Below are 13,710 nucleotides of genomic sequence, written 5' to 3'. Positions count from 1 at the left end.
CAGGGATCTTTGAATACTAATCTCTGGCTCGTAAGTGTATCTGATCCTCCAAAAATTGCCTCCCAGGTTAATTGTTTTAGTGGCTATTATTCAGCCTTTGGCATTGAATTTTCATCTGATCCTTTTCCTCTTACAGATATGAGCCCATCGAAGGAGGAATGATTTTATTCGAGAGCAGAGTCCTGAAGCAAGCCTTTCCTGGGAATTCCATTTGTGTAGCTACAAAGCCTCCTAGAGGCCTGGCCCTTGCTCGCTTTGGTTCTAAAGCCCCTCCCTCTCTTGGTATTTTCTAGTAGGCTTCCTCTCTGTCCCTTTTGACCTCAGCGAGGTCAGGCCCACATATGTTTAAGTGAAATTCATTCTTTCTGCTCCAACATAATTTGCTATTTTATGTTTTGCTCCTGGATTTATCCCATTTCTTCTTTCCTCCTTTTCCCATTATCTCTTGTCCCTTAGCCTATATCTTGATACCCAGGTTTCCCGTCTCTCCCCTGAACAGCCCCTTCCAATTCCATACCATCAGTACATCTCTCGGCATAGGTGTGACTCAGCAGACCGTGATAACAAACTACTAAAGCCATATCCCCTCATTTTCCCCATGAAACAACTGAAGTGAAGATCCCCGGGGCTTTCCTTTACAGGAACCAGGAATTCAAACCTCCCCACTTCAAAAGTGTTCATGCTAGATTGAACCATAGAATGAGAATAGAAAGGATCGCTCTTTCTAGCCAAGATAATAATTATTTCCCTCTCATTGAGGATATTACATATAGCTACTTTTAAAAAATCTTTAGCTACCCGACCACATGACACACCAGTATTTTCCAAGCTATACGAGAATGACCACCTGTATCCCCAACACTCATCAAGGTTTGTACAACGTAGAAACCCTCCGTGTCTTTCAGGTTACACCAAAGGAAACTAAGGTGTTTTTTGTTTGTTTGTTTGAATCTGTATCTGCTGTTCTAATCTGTTCACAAGTTCATCCTTATGCTATTATATATACTGAGGGGCTTTATTGCACCTTCTGTTTGGCAATGTATTCTATCTCATGCAAACCTAACACTTTTGCTTCAGTTATGACTCTTGATTTGAAACTTTCTATTCCCTGGATAAGATGAAGAAATAAGTGGGCAAATCTTGGCCACTCTGATAAAAATTCACAGATGCTGCTTTGAATAGAACAGTTCATAATGGTTTAAAAGAAGCTTTCTACTCTAACTTTCATCTCAGCGTATGAGGTGGGTGGGGGAGGGAGGAAGGAAGTAGATCAATAGCCAAAATCAAATTTTGATCTCAGCTCTCACCCATGCCCCGCCCACAGACACCAGCTAAAGCAAGACCATTTGTCAGCACTTCCTTCGTGTGCATAGTCGTTGAGATTCCACAGTTCACTTCTGGTATCAAAGGTTTGTTTTAATGAAAATAATTTATAAGGTGTTTTCTCTGTGAAGAATCGGGAAGGTCCATTTGGAACCTACACTTTGAACACCGTGGTCTGCGTGCAGCTCCCTGCTGCTGGGTCCAAAGCTTGCTGTAGCCCCGCTGAAACCGTGCTGCGGAGGCCACACAGCACCCAGTGAAATGAATAACTCAACGACTTAAAAAAGACAATGAAGAGGAATGTTTTCCCTTCTGACATTTCTCTAACAACTGTGTCTAACCTGAAAATGTGGCTCCAATCCTTCTCGGAATTATTATTTTCTTTACAGCGAAGTTCTAAAAACATGGTTTCTTTTGATTTCTCTCCCCGGGCAGGAAAATGACACATTTGGGGCCAAGGCATGAAAGCATGGCCTCTTGGGAGCAGGGGGGCGGGGGAAGGCTATTGCTTTCCAGCCCACAAACAGTTGCAGGTGCAAAAAATGTGCGCCCGAAAAGGGAGGTCTGGTAGAGGCCCCCTCTTAAAGGGCGGCCTTTTAAGTTCAGTAAATCTCTTTGCTCTTCCCTTTGTGCACCCTGTGCTTCCCTCCCACACTCAAACGCACACCCCAGTTCTCAATGTGGCCTCCAGAAGGAATCTTAGTGTTTGTTGTGAAGTTTTCCGTAATTACATAATCGGTGAAGTCTGTGAGTTCGTGTTGAGGTGGCTGAAAAATGCAAGCCTGAGGATTACAGTAATACAATTAGATGGCTTCCTGTAAGAGCCAAGTGACTTTTCCCTGGGCCAACTCTGATTGGCTGCCCTCGGAGGCCTTCCTCTCCCCGGGTGAATCACCGCTCGATGGACATTTCTGTCCGCCAGCCACCCCAAGGGGATCGACGCTGTTTGTGTTGTGGGTGAACTCTACATACACACTCTGTGCCGATTTGATTAATCAGGCAGGAGCCCCGAAACCAGAGGTCTGTGGTTTCTTGGATGCCTTTGTGTCTGTGTGGTGACAGAGCCTGGTGCTTAGCTTGTCTGGGCCGCGGTACCTTGACTCATCCCACGGTGTCTAGAAGCCTTCATTCCTTTCTTTGCCTTGGGGTTTTAGGGGCAGGAAGACAGGGGAGAAAGGAAAGACCACAGCCGAGTTTTAGGTGTGTAATAGAATTCTGTACCTGTTATTCATCTTTTCTCATGAATGTTTTCCAAGTCAGCTGGATATTGATGATTATATATTTAAAAACAGACAGAACCAGAAATAGCCTTTTATTTAGCTGCAGTGTTTTCTTAGAATTGCTTTCAAAGCACCTAACAAGCCTTTGACATGATTTTCATGAGCCCACTAAACACACTCTCCCTCTGGTGTTTGGATGTGTGTGTTTGCTGGTTTAGTTTGGTCCTGACACATGCAGAGACTCTTGGAGTTTTTTTTTTTTAATTTTTATTTATTGGTGAGAGAGAGAGAGAGATCAATTTGTGGTACAACTTATTTATGCATTCATTGGTTGCTTCTTGTATGTGTGTGCCTTCGCCAGGATTCGAACCTGCAACTGGCTAGGACTTTTTTAAAAGCACAGGCAGAGATATGACAGCAGCTGATTGTTTTCTAAATGAAAATTACTGTGTCCAATAGGAAATCTTTACATAGCTACCATGTTATTTAGCTGGTTACCATGGAAACTCCAACAAGGCAGCCAAGGGATAGCTATGAACTAAGAAAAGATGACTATGAGGGAAATTTCTCTCTTTATTTTGATCTGTTAAAAAGAACTAGAACCTCAGGCTCTATAATTGATGCCAGAATTTAACATTTGGTATAAAAAAACACAAATGGGAAGACAGGTGGGTCTTAAGTGGAAACAGTATACATCTAATTTTTAGGAGACTGGTTCGACTGCCATTATTATATTCAGTAAACACAAAATCCTTCTCTGGTGCAGACACTTGATCAGAGTTAGGATCCTCAAGTGCAAATTTCCCAGAGGTCTGTGTTCATTCTATCGCTCTGAGAGGTTCCCTTGCTCGGCTCTCTGTCCCCCTCACATCTGCTGCCATCAAGCTGCTCATTCGTTCTGTCGGATTTGCTCTCAGAGTGGTAGTTTCATAAGCTCATGCAGGGAAGCATTCTCTCCTTTTCTATACCCCACCAACGTTTAAATAACAAGTCTACTGCTTAAATATCTGAAAGAATCTCTTGGAAAACAGAGCCCTGTACCTTTTGGAGAGGTAACTCCCTAATAACATATCTCCTTGTTTTTTAAAAAACAACTCTTCTTGATTTTGTCTTTGCCAAATTTGAGCTCCAAAGAATAAAATGGCTAGTGATGTCTGTATATAAATATTTGCTCCTTTGCTTTATAGGATGAAAGATAAAAATTAGATTTGTTTGGAAATTTCCAAATTTTAATTATCTCAAAATGATTGCAATAGTTCTTTTATTAATCAAACATATGTAAAAGAAACAAAAAGTCAACAAATCAAACAGGAAGTTCAGCATTCCTGGGTTACGTTTAGGGAAAATGTGTTACTATAAATGTGACTCAAGTCACAAAGAGATACATACGCTCATGCTTGTGCATGACTTGTATGGTAATTGTCAACAGAATGATGAGAGAGAGAAAAGGAGTTTTTAAAAATTTAAATGTCCTTGTCAACCGGTGACATTTATAATGCATTTTTTGTGTTAAATTAATGATTTGTCAATGTCCTTACTGACATTAACATATTCTTATTCTTGGGATGATCAGTGACTGAATCCCTGTAATACCTCAATAGAAGAGAAAAACTTCATTCTAATATTATGTGATATAATGATATATAAATAATGTAATAAATTTTTGTTGTAAAAATTAACAAGAACAATTTAATCTTGTTTTATCTAATTGCCACACAGTTATGTCTGGCTGTGTAACCAGTTATCCCAAAGCTCGGTGGCTTAAAACAAATACTTACTGTCTTGGAGCTTCTGTGGTTCAGGCATCTGGGCATGGCTTAGCTGGATACCTCCGGCCCAAGGTCTCTGACAGGGCTACAGTCAAGGTGTTGACTGGAGCTTGGCTAGGGAAGGGTCCCCTCCGGGCTCGCTTACTATTGGCAGGATTCAGCTACTATGGACTGTTGGACTGAGAACTTAGGTACTTAATGGCTGTTGGCCAGAGACATCATTTCCTTGCTAAGTGGACCTCTTTACTGGGCAGCTTACAACATGGCTGCTGGCTTTCCTCAGGGAAGCAGAGGAAGAGAAGGCAAGCAAAATGAAAGCCACATGTTTTGTTTGTTTGTTTGTTTTTTTGTATTCTAGTCTTACAAATCATATCCCATCTCTTTGTTATATTTTACTACTTAGAAGCAAGTCACTAGCTATAGTCTGTGCTCGAAGGGAAGAAATCACATAACTACATAAAGATCAGGAGGCAGGAATTATTAGGGGCCATCGTAAAGGCCAAATACCACCATCCACAGGGATTCCTGTTTCTTCCTTATAGTTACCCAAGGCCCCAGCAATAATCAAAAATTGAGTCTTCTGGAAGAAATAGAACAAGATCTCAGTAAAAGGTGAGCTTTAGCTTTCTGCTGGTTCAAGATTCTAAATCCAGGGTGTCCACCCGAGCAAATAAAGTAGTACATTATTTCTCAAGTCTAAGAGTTCTCTAGGCAATGTTTCATCAAGCAAAGAAACTCATAAATTCCTTTTCTAGTGAAAATAAATAAATAAACAATTAGTAGACACTTGTTCAAAGGTTATGGTATTTCCAAAACCATTGATCATGACAGTTAGCAAATGGGGAACTAATCCCACAGACACTGGCAAAGATAAACCATCATTGTCCAAATTAAATGAAAAGGCCATTTGATATTTGCTATCTATTGTATTAATGGTCTGTGTTTATATTACTTATCTATTGCTGTATAACAAATTACTCCAAACCTAATGTTTTTAAAAGATTTTATTTATTTATTTTTAGAGAGGGGAAGGAAGGGAGAAAGGGAGGGAGAGAAACATCAATGTGTGGTTGCCTCTTGAGTGCCCTCTACTGGGGACCTGTTCTGCAACCCGGACATGTGCCCTGGACTGGGAATTGAACCAGTGGCCCTTTGGTTCACAGGCCAGTGCTCAATCCACTGAGCCATACCAGCCAGGGCTACTGGTTTGAAACAAGTAAACATTTCCTTTCTTACAAAGCGAGTTCTGTGGGTCAGAAATTGAGAATGGCTTAGCTAGGATATTCTGGTTGGTGTCTCCCAGGAGGCTGCAGTCAAGATGGCCATTCAGACTTTAGTCATCTAAAGGCTTGAGGGGCTGGGGGATCCACTTCCAAGCGGACCACTCGTGACTGACAAATTAATGATGGCTGTTGGCAGGTGGTCTCAGTTCCTCACCACATGGGAGTTTACAGGGCTGCTTGAGTGTCTTCCTGACGTCGAGGCTGGCTTTTCCCAGAGAGATAAAGAAATCTAAATTGATTATGGGACATATGAGACATTTTTCAAACTTTAACAATGATCCTTGCTTTGTGTTTGCCCAGCTTTAGACACAAAATGTTAGATATTCAGAGTGCTAAATTCTACCACTCAGGTGCTACCATGCTTATCGAAGTTAAAAAAAACTTCCATAAAACTGTGACGTGATGTTTGATCCCCAGCTACAAAACTGCAGTGCAAATTTATTGGACCTATGCCTGTGTCCTGCCCTCTGAATCTCTTAGATGTATCGCAGGATTGTCAGTACACAGACAGCAGACGGGAGGAAGAGGGATTTAAAAGTATTTGTGATACTTCAGCAGAACCTCAGGAGAATGAGTACAATTATGATCACATAGCCAAAAAGTCCTGGAGATTTTATCTACAAGACAAACAAAACAAAACCAATGCTAAAGAGCTCAACAAAATATTTAAAGCTCACATTCATAGAGAGACTGGGCTTGTCAGGACAGGCAGAGTGGCTTTGAGGTGGTGCAGTCCAGGGCTGTCAGGTGAGGCTATCAGAAAGAGCCAGTTCCACAACAGCAGACTCTTGATAGGACCTTCATTTGTTAAAGCTCACTATCCAGAGACCACCACGTGCACACCTGTAGTAAACGAGAAAATAAGTTAAGTTGAGTTGGTCTCCTGCAGTAAGAGACAATCCAAAGCAGAGGAACCATGGGGTGAGTCAAAAGAGGGGGAGCCTAGGACAGAGACTTGTAGGACCTGCGGGCTGGAATTAGTCATAAAGTGGTCCTGAACTGGATTGTTCAGAGTTAGTAAACCAGGCAGACAAGTTGCCGGAAGAGTCAGAGGTCTCATTTTTGGAACACAAGATCTTTGTAGAGTTAGTTAAGTCATTTTGACTATGGTTTGATCATATGAACCTAAATAAAGAGGCATACAATTTTGACCTTAGGCCATTAATTTGCAGACTATTTTGCAAGTGATGGTTTCTGTTTAAACTCTCATCCTCAACCTATAGAAGGGAATCCGAACTAGCCCCTTCCCATTTTTTCTTGTCCTACGAGGCAATTTATAGCCAAGGTGTATTTGATGAAAAAATCCCTCCCTTCCACTCGTGTTGTTTCCTTTTCCTAACAACACTCACTCCCAAGCCTGAGGGAAAAGAGAAAGCTCAAAACTGGATAAATTCTATCATTGTAATTTTTTTTTCTCTAATCATAATTCCACTGCAAAAATTCTACTTTCTCTAATACCTAATTCAAAATCCTATCCTTTTAAAAATATTTTTTCAATGTCTCTCCATCTTCTTCTGCCCACCTTCAGATCCCCTTCCCTGATGTGGAGGATAAAATATTCTCCTTCTTTGCATTCTTGACACCTAGTAGTGTGCTTGGAACCTAGTACATGGTTAGTCAATGTTTTTAAATTGCATTGTAGTATGTACTTAATTTGGCAGTGGATATTACTAAAATACTTTGGTATTTCTACTATTTCAGCTCTTTCTAAGTTCTCCCCTCTCTGAATTCCCATAGCAGTTTGGCATGGTTGTTCTCTGACAGTTTAATAATATTTGTTGTGTTTTTTATCCCAGTTATAAGTAGGTTGTGAGCTCCTAGGGATAGAGGTCACTTCGTTCGTTCTTTGGGAGTCCTCCAGCTTACTCCCATGCCCCTTCAGAATCAAGACAATTCTCATACTTCCTAAATATTTGTGGCTTTTGATTATATTTTGAGATATTAATTTATACATTGTCTCCTATAGTTCTCCTACCCCTTATTTTTCCCATTGAAGAAGGCAGTTGCCTCCAAACTTCATTGCCGTGGGGAAGCGTTGAGGCCAGGTGTGAGGCAGGAGCGGAGCATCAGTCACTGCGGTTTTCTTTTCCACAGGCCCAAACCCTTTGGTGAATGGAGACAGTTTGGCGTGGAGGATGAAGAATGGGATTCCCAGGTACAGCCAGAGCAGAAGGAGTGGGGAGAGGAGGTGACTGCCAGGTCCCCCTTTCACTGCCCCTGGCTAAAAAAAATGATGGAGTGGAGAATAGGCAGAGAAGAGAAAGAGTTCTGGGGTCCCAGAGTGGTGTGGACTCAGATCCTGCTTGCAAGGGTGTGGCAAACCCTCGGGGAAGAGCGGATGTGAGGTACATCTAGGCTGACTGACCAGGGTCTGTCTTATAAAAAATCCCCTCCACTCCTGGGGTCATTTTCGGTCACTGGACAGTGGGAGATGCATTCTTGGGCTTTGGGAAAAGACAGAGAAGGATGCTAGAAGAATTGAGAATGCCAAGCTTGGAATCAGAGATTAAGTTGCTGTAATCTGTGGAAAATGTACTGTTCCTACACACCTGAGTATGTGGGAATTAATATTTACTGCACTTGTTTAGTTGGTTAATTTGTTAGTTATGTAAACGTGGCAAAATTGTCACCCATCATATTCTGAAAAGGGAAAACAAAGATCATGTCTCGTTATGTTAAAAGTGAATGTATTATATAATTCCGTATTTTAGCTCTGTCACTAATTCGCTGTGTAACTTTGGGAAAATGATCTCTCTTTTTTAAGTCTTGGGTGCATCATATATTTTCCAAATAGGTAAAATAATATTATCTACCATGTTGGGATTATATGAAGATAAATTCAGATAATGTCTATAAAGCGCTTACCAATCACAGCTATCATGTATCAATAATATAGACCTTTTTTAGGATCAAAAAACCTTAACGTTCATGTAAACCAATTAGTAATGATCTTATATCATTCAAATTTTGACAATAAAGTATCCTTTTTTCTTCTGTGTATTTATTTCTTTCAAAAAGTAATTAATATTTCCAAGAAAAAATCAGCAATATTTATAGAAGAAATGGGCAAAAATAGTGTCTCAATTTAAAAGTATTTTCAACCAAAATAATATAGAATAGAAAGCTATACATTAGAGAGTTTTTGAACTTTAAAGAAGTGTAGATAAAATAAAAACAAATAAGTTATGGGATACTGCATATTATAATTAAGACTGAACTAAGCCGTAGAGACTCATATATTATATACCCATGTCAGCAAAGGCGGATTATTTTCTCCAAGATGAATTTATAACCTATATGTCAGTGAAGTCTATTTTTGTCTGATAGATGGAATGCCATGTATAATGATGAGGGATATGCTGAAAGCAAGAGCAGTAAATGGCAATCTTCTGACTTACTGTATGTGTCACTGGGAAGAGTAATTATTTCTCACAAGTAGAGGTGAAGTCAGGGACTATTATCATCCATATTTAAGTGGTTTTGCTCTTTTCTTCCACATCCACCAACTTGATTAAATAATGATTGGGCTCACAAGTTCATTCCCAATCAAGTTTGTAAATGCCTCTGTTGTTCAGCTTTAGAGAAGTGCACAGATAAGGAAAGGCTCCACTAAGTCAGCCCCACGCAGGGCTAGGGGTGGGGCAGGGGGAGGCAGCAATCACAAGAAGACACCAGACACAGAGCTAGGGAATGGGACTAGACTCGTAAGGCCTGAGTGACAGCTACCAGTGTGCCTTTAACAATGTGTTTTATAGCCTCAAGCAAATCCTAGCTGGTTAGGAGGGGGGAGGAATGAGGGTGGTACTGAAGGAGCCACCCCTTAAGGAAGAATGCTTTGAAACCCTCTCTGACTGAAGGAAATCCAGGGTTTGATGAAAGTTCCCAGCATAGTAGTTTAACATGATAATGAAGGGAGACAATTCTCTGGTGGTGGGTTGCTCAGGTCTTCAATGAGAGCCAGGTAAAAAGTATTAGAGTGACATTTCTGTTCTAGCATTTCAATGAAGACACACCAGGGGGTAAATTTCCACCATCTGTGTTCTCAACTCACATTTTAATTGATTCTGCTAGTGGACAGGAAATAAAAGATACCTTTTCATCAGTAGGATCAAAAACTCTTAATGTGGCCTAACATTAAAGAACTTCAGAAAAGGTGGGCAATATAAGAAATACATATTGGTCATTCAGGTGACAAATACATTTCTCATGTATATTTGATCTTCATCCACAGTTCCTGGCTCTCAGTTCCCAACCCCCTGGAATTTCCTAAGCACAAGAACAATGGGAGCATCTTTTATTACAATACTTGGTCCCCTACCCTCAGTTTCTGAAAACGCTTTAGAGCCATAAAGGTGAAATAGGTATACGTTAATCAAGTGACTTTTGGACGGCACCTAAAGATAGTGTCTGGTTGTCCAGAGAACTACCCATGAATAGCTTTCAGTCCTACCCACTGATTTATGGGAAGGGGTAAGGGGCCGAAGTTTGAATCATTCACTAATGGCTAGTGAGTTAATCATGCCTACATAACGAATCCTCCATAAAAACAGGAGGTTCGGAGAGCTTCTGGTTTGGTGAATATGTGGTGATTTGGGGATGGTAGCATTCCTGGAGAGTCCATGGAAGCTCTGAGCCCTTTCCCCATGCCTTACTTCATGTGTCTCTTCCATCTGGCTGTTCCTGAATTATAGACTTCAATAACAAACCCATACTTTTGTAAGTAAAATGTTTCCTTGAGTTCTGTGAACCACTCTTGCAAGTTAATTCAACCCAAGGGAGGGGTTGTAGAAATTTGTGACTTGTAACCAATGAGTCAGAAATACAGGTAACAACCTGGGCTTGTGATTGGCATGTGCAAGGGTGGTGTGTAGTCTTGTGGGACTGAGCCTTTAACCTGTGGGATCTGATGCTATCTCTGGGTAGACAGTGTCAGAATTCAGTTAAATTGTAAGATGCCCAGAGGGTGCTGGAAATTGCGTAGTGATATGTGGGAACCCATGTATACACGTTGGAATTGGTGTTCAGAACCCCTTTAACATGGTTTTCTAAATATCTTTTTACAGTTTTTTTAAATTTACCATTGTAAGTCACATTTACCAAACTTCTACTATATTCAGAGATAGGCAATAAGGTTCACAATGTTTAATGTCAGATATATGTTCAGAAATATAACCTAAATTCCCTTGGGTTCTAAATCAATCTCAGGTAGAAATGGGGGAAAGGCCAAATGTAGGATATCAGCATTTTTTTCACTTATTTGAGAACCTGCTCTGTGTTGAGTGATAAGGTAGTTCTTATTTTTAATATATTATCTCATTTAATCATTGTAAAAGCATTGTATATTGGGCATGTGCCCCATTTCCAGATGAAGAAATTGAAACTCAGAAGTTAAATAACTTGCCCATGGTCCCATAGCCTAGTAAATTGCAGTGAAGGAATTTGTAGCCAGATCTTTTTTTTTTTTAAGTCATTTTTGGTGACAACTCTTTTTTTTTTAAAGATTCTATTTATTTATTTTTAGAGAGAGGGGAAGGGAATGAGAAAGAGAGGGAGAGAAACATCAATATGTGGGTGCCTCTCACACGTCCCGTACTGGGGACCTGGCCCATAACCCAGGCATGTGCCCTGACCAGGAAATGAACCAGTGATCCTTTGGTTCGCAGACCAGTACTCAATCCACTGAGCCACACCAGCCAGGACCAGATCTTTCTAATTTCCTTAACTGAACTCATTCCTTCTCAATTGCTACCTCTCATAGGACAGGAGAAGACCCCGCTGCTATCATCTAGCAAAATCATGTAGTTTTAGTCTTTTCCCACTTCATCTACTTTTATTTTTATCTTGGTTAATAAGTAAAAAATCTTTCTCCTAACATTAAAATATTGTAGTTTGACAAGATAATGAGTTAGTTGCTGTGTTTATAATCCATGCCAATCCCTGTGACATGCTAGATATTATTAGAAGGTGAATTCATTAGTTAAGCTTGGAATTAGTTTTGTAGAAATCACTTGCTCACAAAGATTCCCAGTGCCTCACCAGCTTTGTCCTATTTATTTGGTGGACTAAGGTAGCACGAGGGATCCCTCCAATGGACCTGTTCAGTGTCTTGACTGTGTGGTGGTCGCACGAATCTCCATGTGTTAAAGTCTCATAGAATGAAACACACACAGAGATGAGCACATGGTGAACTCTGAATCAGGTTGGCTCATGTCATTGATGTTAGTACCCTGGTTGTGACATTGTACTCTGATTATTCAAGGTGTTGCCATTGGGGGAAACGGGCAAGTATACACAGAGTCTCTCTGTACTATTTCTTACAACTTCATATGACTCCTCTACTATTAATAAAAAGGTTTTAAAAATTATACAGTCCTTGGCATCATGTAGAATTCAATCTAGTAAATTACAAAAATAAACGCACAAAGAATTATATGACTACTATAATGTAGCAGGAGGAAGAGTATCTGGTACCATAAATGTGTGCAAATATTGGAATCTAGCCCGTACTCAAGGGTGAAGAAAGACCTTCCTGAGGATGTAACATTTAAAGTGAAGCTTAGGAATGAGTAGGAATTGGCCAAACAAGAAAGGAGGAGAAAGATTAAAGATTTTTCACCTTTGAAAAAGTGGTCACACAAAGTATAGTGATCATAAGGAAGTTTGATAGAAGGTAATGCTGAAGAAATAGTTTGGGGACAGGTCACACTGAACCTTGTGGATTATAGTAACTTTCCTATGAGAATAATGGGAAACCACTAAAAATGCTATAAGCAAGGAAGTAATATCAAATTAATTTTTTTAAAACTATTACTTTGACTTTCAGTCAGAGACTAGCTTGGTTGGAAAGGATACCTAAAAATATGCAGAAATAGAAGCTGGCATAGGAGTCCAGGCTGTTGATGGGGTTCTTGGATTTGGGTGGGGGTAGTGATGATGAGAATATGTGAATGGGTTCAAGAAATACTAGACAGATTTGGTAATGATTTGAATGTAAGATGTTGATATTATAGATTGTACTCAGATTTTGGCATGAGCAATGGAGTGGATGGAGCAGCCATATTCCCAGGTGGGGAGAATTAAAGGAGTACGTATCTGAAGTCGGGTAGGGAGTGGTGCGGTTCAGTTTGAAATCTAAGATACAATGCCAGTGAGACTTTGAAGTGGAACTCTCAAGTAATCAAGTAGATATTTCCAACTGAAACACAGAAAAATAAGAGGTATGAGTCGGGGATAAAAGTTCTTGGTCTTTGACCACAAGAAATATATTCTAACATCCCTAGTGGATATCTGAAACCACAGATAGTACCAAACCCCATATATAGTGTGTTTTTTTCCTGTACATGGGTACCTATGATATTTTAATTTATAAATTAGGCATAGTAAGAGATTAGCAGCCATCATAATAAAATTGAACAATTATAACAATGTACTGAAACAAGAGTTATGTGAATGGCTTTGGGGGTATCATTAAGTAAAATAAGGATTGCCTGAACGCAGCACTGAGATACCATAACAGGAGAGCTGATAACCAGATCGCTACAAAGTGACTAATGTGCGGGAAGCATATAGAGTGTGGATACGCTGAACAAAGGGATGATTCACATCTTAAATGGGACAGAGCAGCATGGCACAAGATTTCATAATACTATTCAGAATCACATGTAATTTAAAACTTATGAATTGCTTATTTCTGGAATTTTCCACTTAATATTTTTGGACCATGGTTAACGCAGTTAACTGAAACCACGGATAAGAAGGGACTGATGATTTTTAAAATTTATTTCTACTTTTAGTAATGATATGCTATGAAAAAACTTGGCATACCATCATTTTAAAGGGAAGACTTTACTTTTGCATAGTGTCTGGCTGTATAAGCTGCTAATGACAAAAGGACCACAGTACTCAGCTGTTCCTTAGATGACAATTAAAGAGGGTCCTTGCGGTCATTACGGGAGAGTGGGAAGAAGAAGAAAAGAAGGGACCCTGGGAAAATTCCTGGTAAACTTAAACATTAAAACTAAAGAAGGCTTAGAAGAAGCCATCAGAGAAGGAGTGAAAATCCAAGAGTGAAGTGGGGAAGCCAAGGGAAGAGTCTATATCTAGAAGGAAATAATA

At 40.0% G+C, this 13,710-nt stretch overlaps 1 non-coding gene across 1 annotated transcript; it reads right to left on the bottom strand.

The window, feature by feature from the left end:
- Positions 1 to 13,370: 13,370 nt before the first annotated feature.
- On the bottom strand, positions 13,371 to 13,507 carry LOC112297478 (small nucleolar RNA SNORA15). Its single transcript, XR_002974048.1, has one exon. It is a non-coding gene; the product is annotated as a small nucleolar RNA SNORA15 (small nucleolar RNA).
- Between the last annotated feature and the right edge of the window lie 203 nt (positions 13,508 to 13,710).

Source organism: Desmodus rotundus, chromosome 11 (genome assembly GCF_022682495.2).
Source record: "Desmodus rotundus isolate HL8 chromosome 11, HLdesRot8A.1, whole genome shotgun sequence".
Taxonomy (NCBI): Eukaryota; Metazoa; Chordata; class Mammalia; order Chiroptera; family Phyllostomidae; genus Desmodus; species Desmodus rotundus.
The sequence above is the reverse complement of the archived record's forward strand: the minus strand, read 5'-3'. Positions and strand labels throughout refer to the sequence as shown.